The following is a 7,860-nucleotide window of genomic DNA, read 5'->3' on the forward strand; positions in this document are numbered from 1 at the left end:
AGAGAGAGAGAGAGAGGTATTATGTAGCTATGGTTGAAAATATTGAATTTTGGTATTGTATATATATGTATATGTGGTTATGTGACTTATGTTTTCCGCTACGTAGGGATACTCATTATATTCAAATATTGGAGTAATTTGTTATTATATAAAAAAAAAATGGTGAAAATTTTGAGGATGTTACATTGTTAGTTACACGGATGCTGACTTTGTCGGTTGTAAAGTAGATAGGAAGAGTACTAGCGACACTTGTCACTATTTAGGATAATCTCTGGTTTCTTGGTTTTCCAAGAAACAGAACTCAGTTGCCTTATCCACAGCCGAAGCTGAATATATTGCGGTTGGAAGTTGTTGTGCTCAAACGCTTTATATGAAGCAATAGTTTGGGTTGCACTATGACATGGTTCCAACTAAATGTGATAATACTAGTGCAATTAATATATCCAAAAATCCAATCTCACATTCACGAACCAATCATATTGAGATTAGACATTATTTCATTTGTGATCATGTGCAGAAAGGGGATGTAGCTCTTGAGTTTGTGTGTACTAATGAATAGTGGGCTGATATTTTCACAAAACCACTTCAGGAAGATAGGTTTATATCGATTATATGTGATTTAGGTCTAATGCATAATAGAGATGCCACTTAGAAACATGGTTGAGTGCATAAACTTAGGGGGAGCTACTTGTTCTAAAAATCCACGGCTCTGAAAATTTTACATATATCTTTGCTTTATACTCTGTGAGTTTGTTTGTGTTTTGCAATGCATGACTCTCATGTCTTTTGCATGTTGATAATTATACTCTTGTTTCTCATTTTGATCCATATTAGACTACTTAAGTTAATTGTTGTGGATAAATTTTAAATTTGAACTTAATCAAGTCATTTCCATACAATTTTTTTTTTTTTTTTGGGAAATGCTTCATTTTTAAACGGCATGCTGCTGAAATTTCTAAAAATCATCCCAAACTAAATCTTGTATCTAAATGACTATTACCCTTTGCTTGCCTAATAGTTTCAATGTCTTGGCCCTTTTTGCTGTTGCTAAGAGGGGGAGAAGAAGGGCAAAACTGGGTAATTGGGAAAATGCTTGAACATTATATTTCCTTTATGCATAGTTTCAGGGGAAGCCTTTTTGGTTGTACCCACTTTTTCATAAAGTATTTGTCATCATCAAAAAGGGGGAGATTGTTGACTTTATGGGTCATATCTCGTTTTGATTATGACAAGTACTTTGGTATTTAATGTTTGTCGAGTTTGTGTGTAGGATCATATTGGCAAAGTTATATGAAAGCAAGTGGTGACTTGAAGAAATTGGAGACCCAACATATTTATTTGTTGTAATTTATATTTCATTCAATTTAGGTCTGTAATATCTATTTAAGCCACGGTCTGTAATAATTAATACATTGCATGCATGATATGATAGATAAGCTCAATGACCATAGATTGACTTTAGGTCCCCAAAACATCACATGAAAAGTCCCCCATAACTTAAAAGTTATACCCATATGAACAGGGGTGACTTCTGATAAAAATCAGGACCTTAAATGAACATTGGCAAGGCCTTGATCAACTGAAACTTTGCAGTGTAATTAATTTGGTCAACCGAACCATATGGAAGTAAACAGTTTGACTCCGCACGGTCAAAAAAACCATTTCTCAACAGGCCATCAACAGTCGACCGACCTGCCACGTGTTTGACAACCCAACTGTTCGGTCGATCAAATTTTTAGTTCTATTTGGCCACGGTCAACCCAATGGTATAAAAAGTGGACTGAACTTTTTGTTGGTCGACCAACCTGCAAACGGTTCAAAATTGCCCGAATACGGTTGACCATATTCTCTAATCAAAATCTCCATGGTCGACTGAAGCTCACAAAGTGGTCGACCAAACCCTTAGTACGGTTGACCAAAAACTCTCAGGTTTCCCAATTTTTACCGAGGTAAAATAGGGTTTATTTTTTATTAACCTCACTTAAACTTTTCAAAAATATTAGATGAGTCCCAAAGGGTTATATTTTTTGGAGTGTCTATATATACTCCCTCATTTGGTTTGATTAGCAACCGGTTAGCAAAGATCACTAGCAATATTCTCTTTGAATTTTCAAATACTCATTTTTCACCTACAAGCCTCCTACTTCCATTCTTACTCATCCTCCTTGTTAAAATCATTTTGTAAGAGTGTTTGAGAGATCATATTATAAATCTTATACTCTCATTGCTTGTATTTGATTGAGATTGATTTTATTTGAGAGTAAGCTTTGAGTTTTTCATTTGTGACATTTTAATAAGTCTTCTTTGGGAAAACTCTCTAGAGCTTATGAGTCTTGCATTATTGTTGCAAAACTCAAGAGCTCGTACTGTGTTTGTTTGTGAAGTATTTTTACGAACTAATTTTCAAATATCTCTTGTGCTTGATTTTTGAGAAAAAACATTTTTGAGATATTTTCTTGTGTGCTTAAGATCTTTGATACTACACTTTGTATTTGATATTGTTATCTTGATTCAAAGGTTTTAACACATACACTCTCACACTCTAATTTCTATACTTGCATTATTTTGAGAGTAGACATTTAAACTACATTGATCTTATCATATCCTATCATATTGTAGTGTATTGATTATACTAGTACAAATCTACTTATTGGAGAAGCACATAATTTTGTACACAAAATTTATATTGATTAATTGTTGTATTCCAAGCGTGGCCTGAGGGGACGTTAATTCAGTCCAGAAGGATTGGTTGTAAAGGTTGAGTCCAGCCCTACTTTAATTTGACCTAGTTGTATTTTAGTGTCGCTCCACTTGTTAAGTGAGCCATAGTGTAATCCGTGTGCTTGTTAGACAAGGCAGAGACGTAGGCACATTTGCTGAACCTCAATAACACATCTAGTGTCCTACTTTCTTTACTGTGCACGCTTGAGTAATTTACTTGTGAAATTTAATTTCAGCTGCATTTATTGATTCATCTTATCATTCTCCTTAGATTGACCATGTGATTGCGTAATAGTGCTAATGGATATCTGACCTAGAAGAGAACAATTTTAAAATACCAATTCACCCCTCCTTTTGAGATTACAGTAAAGTCAATAGCTGACAAAGCCATGATTTTTCTGATTTGTTTGTACTGAAAATTTCAATTCTAAATTAGAAATTTGGTAACATTCATATGAGATTCATCTTTCTATATTTATTATTGATTGAAGTATATTGTTATTCAATTGTACTATTTTTCTTTTGTTGAGAGTTCTACTTGTACACAAGTTTCTTGTTTCTCATATTGTTTAACGATTCAGGATTGTTGAATAGTTGCCTAACAAGATGGGGTATTCTTGTTATAGAGAAATTTGTTGTTATTTGACGATTCAATAGTATTGGATTGTTAGCTAACGAGAAGGGGAATTCTTGTTGGAGAAGGATTTCCACCTGATACGGAGAGGTTGTAACTTGGCCTATAAATAAGTTGGAAAGGAAAATCCTCATAGTGGTTGCTTGGGGCAAGGACGTAGGCCACTGGCCAAACCTTGTATGATTATTTAACACTTGTTGAATTTTTGGGAGTAGTTGAACTTTTGTTTTTTAAATCAACATACTATATTATAAATTGTTGGACATATTCACAAATAATTTTGAATATCACAACTTAAAGGAATTTTTCCAAAGTTGCAAGCTTTATAAAATAAAATCTCTGAAAATTGTATTTGCCATTATCACCATTTACAAGTTCAAAGTATTAATTCAAAATATTGAAATGTTTGAAATATAACTGAGACATATCTTGTGAATTTGAATATCTTATTGAAGTTAGGTTACTAGAAAATTAATATCAATCTTTAAGAATTATATCTTGATATTATTCATTAAAATCTGATTTGTTTAATACTCAACTAATATAAATCTTGTAAAGAAAAATTCAGATTGGATTGTTGAAATTATCTTTTAAAGTTGTCATTGTTCATAATTGAGAAAAATTATTGATTTCGAAATTTGGTTATGTATTAAAGCATTGGATTCAAATTCTGAAGTGCTGAATATTAAAACTGAGTTTAGTACATCATTTTATTAAAACAAAATTGCAAGGACACTTAAGCTAATTTCCTAAAATTAATATTGTCTTCAATATATATTAAAAGGAAAATCTGATCTGAAATTGTTATCCATTGAAGCATTAAAAGTTGTATAAGCAACATCATCTTTTGTTGGTTAATATAAATAAAGTTGTTGACACTATTGGAATCCCAAAAAGGGGGGGTGAATTGGCATTTTAAAATTTTCTCTCCTAGGTCAAATATCCAACAACAATATTACACAATCCTAGAGTCAAGCTAAGGCAGATAATAAGATGAATCAATAAATGCAGCTAAAATTAAATTTCACAAGTAAATTATTCAAGCATGCACAGTAAAGCAAGTAGGACACTAGATGTGTTATCGAGGTTCAGCAAATGTACCTACGTCCCCTTTGGCTCACAAGCACAAGGATTTCACTACGACTCACTTAATGGGTGGAGCGGCACCTAAATATAATTAGGTCAAATTAAAGCAGGGCTGACCTTAACCTTTACTACCAATCCTTTCAGGCTAGATTAACGCCCCTTCAGACCATGCCTGGAATACAACAAGTAATCGATACAAATTTCCTGTACAAAATATATGCTTCTCCAATAAGAAGATTTGTACCAGTATAATCAACACACTAGAGTATGATAGGATATGATAAGCTCAATGTAGTTTAAATGTCTACTCTAAAAAATAATGCAAGTATAGCAATTAGTACGTGAGAGTGTATGTGTTAGGATCTTTGTGTCAAGATAATAATATCAATTACAAAGTGCAGTAACAAAGATCTTAAGCACACATGCAAATATATCAAAAGTATTTTTCTCAAAATCAACCACAAGAGATATTTGAAATCGGTTTGTAAAAATTATTTCATAAACAAAAACTATACAAGCTCTTGAGTATATCAAAGACAATGCAAAACTCACAAGCTCTAAAGAGTTTTTCAAAGGAAGACTTAGTAACAAAGCCACAAGGAAAACTCAAAGCTTACTCTCAAATAAAATCAATCTCAATTAAAGATAATCAATGAGAGTGTAAGATTTATAATATAATCTCTAAAACACTCTTACTAAACGATTTTTACAAGAAGGATAAGTAAGAATGGAAGTGGTGAGCTTGAATGTGAAAAACAGGTGTTTGGAATTTCAGAGAGAATATTGCTAATGATGTTTTCTAGTAAAATCCTAATCAAACCAAATGAGGGAGTATTTATAGACACTCCAAAAAATATAACCGTTCGGGACTCATTCCATATTTTTGGAAAAGTTTAAGTGAGGTTAATAAAAATTAACCCTGTTTTACCTCCATAAAAATTGGGCAACCTGAGAGTTTTCGGGTGACCATATTTGAAGTTTGGTCGACCAAATCACTAAGTTTGTTCGACCACGGCATTTTTGAATTAAGGTTTTGGTCGACCATATTTAAGGCAATTTTGAACCCTCCGAGGTTCGATCGACTAGGATATGTTCGGTTGACCAAATTTAGAGGTTTGATCGACCAGGTCATTTTTCAACTAGAAGTTCAGTCAACGAAGGCGTTGGGAATCAGCCATGTGCCAATTCGGCCAGCCGTGCAGTGCAAGTTCATTTTAAAAGTGGTCAACCAAATGGTCAACAGTTGACCCTAGGAGGTTCGGTTGACCGAATAGTCTATATAGGTTTGGGTTTGGTCGATCGAACACACTCAAAGGGTGCATTTAAGTATTGATTGACATTTAAAGTCATCCATGTTCACATAATTGTAATATCTAAGTTATAGGGGCCTTGTCACATGATGTTTTGGGACATAAAGTCAATTTATGATCTTTGAGCTTATCTATCCTATCATGCATGCAATGCATTAATTATTACAGACCATTAATATTACAGACCCAAAATAAAGTGAAATAAAAATTACAACAATAAACACTTTGGGTCTTCATTTTCTTTCAAGTCCATGTGCATCATATGATACTTCCAATTGATCCTGCACACAAACTCATCAAGCATTAAATACCAAAGTAATTGTCATAATCAAAACGGGATATGACCTATAAGGTCAACAATCTCCCCATTTTTTATGATGACAAATACACCATGCAAAAGTGGGTAGAGCCAAGAAGGGCTCCCCCTCACAATATGCATAATGAGAATTTTAAAAGATTTTAAAAGTTTAAACAATTTCCCCAAAGTACTCAATTTTTCCTTTCTCCCCCTTTTGGCAACAACAAAAAGGTTCATGATAAATTTTAAGCATATAGGCAAGGCATTGAGTAAGAATCATTTAAATACAAGATATGATTTGGGAATATTTTTAGAAAGTTCGGCAGCATGCCGTTTGAAAATAGAGCATTTCCCAAAAATATCTGTATAGAAATGACCTGATTGAGTTCAAATTTACAATTATACACAATAACTAACTCAAATAGTCCAGTATGGATCAAAACAAAAAAATATAAGTATAGATATCAACATACAAGAGATATGATAGTCATGCATTGCAAACCACAAACAAATTTACAAGGTATAAAGCAATGATAGATTTATTAAAGTTTTTAGAGCCATATATTTCTATGTTGAGTAGCTCCCCCTAAGTTTGTGCACTTTATCAATTTTCTATGTGGCCTCTCTACGATGCATTAGACCTAACTCTCATCTAATCTATATAAACCTATCCTCCTGAAGAGGTTTGGTGAAAATATCAGCTCACTATTCATTAGTGCACACAAACTCAAGTGCCATATCCCCTTTCTACACATGATCACAAATGAAATGATGTCTAATCTCAATATGTTTGGTTCATAAATGTGAGATAGGATTCTTTGAAATGTTGATTACATTAGTATTATCACATTTAATTGGAATTGTATCATAGTGCAATCCAAAATCCATAATTTTTTGCTTTATGTAAAGTGTTTGAGCACAACAACTTCCAGCCACAATATATTCTGCTTCGACTGTGGATAAGGCAATTGAGTTTTATTTCTTGGAGAACCAAGAAACTAGAGATTTTCCTAAATAGTGACAAGTGATGCTAGTACACTTTCTATCTACCTTACTACCAGCAAAGTCAGCATCAGTGTAGCTAACAATCTTAAATGTCATATGCTTAGGGTACCATAAGCCTAATTCTATAGTCCCAACTAGGTACCTAAGAATTCTTTTGACCGCTAACAGATGAGACTCCTTAGGAGCAGCTTGAAACCTAGCACACATACACACACTAACATAATATCAGATTGACTAGCTATAAGGTATAGAAGAGCACCAATCATGCCACGATAGAGTTTCACATCAATAGGGATGCCTTACTCATCTCTATCAAGTTTTTTGGAATAACTCGTAGGAGTACCAAGAATTTTACCATCTTCCATACTAAATTTCTTGAGCAAATCCCTAACATATTTAGATTGGCATATGAAGGTCCCATATTTAGCTTGTTTAATTTACAGTCCTAAAAAGAAACTCAGTTCACTCATCATGCTCATTTCGAATTCACTTTGCATGCATTTGGAAAACTGATTGCACAACTCATCGTTAGTTGCTCCAAATATAATATCATCTACATAAATTTGCACAAAGAGCATATGATCATTTTTAGATTTGATGAAAAGTGTAGTATCAATTTTGCCCTGGGTAAAACCATTTTCTAAGAGAAAACCACTAAGCCTCTCATACCAAGTTCTAGGAGCTTGTTTCAATCCGTACAAAGCTTTGACCAATCGGTAAACATGATTAGGATATTTATGATTTTCAAAACCTGACGGTTGTTCTACATATACTTCTTCATTTATATAGCCATTTAAAATGGCGCT

This window comes from Malania oleifera, chromosome 3, assembly GCF_029873635.1.
Source record: "Malania oleifera isolate guangnan ecotype guangnan chromosome 3, ASM2987363v1, whole genome shotgun sequence".
NCBI lineage: Eukaryota > Viridiplantae > Streptophyta > Magnoliopsida > Santalales > Ximeniaceae > Malania > Malania oleifera.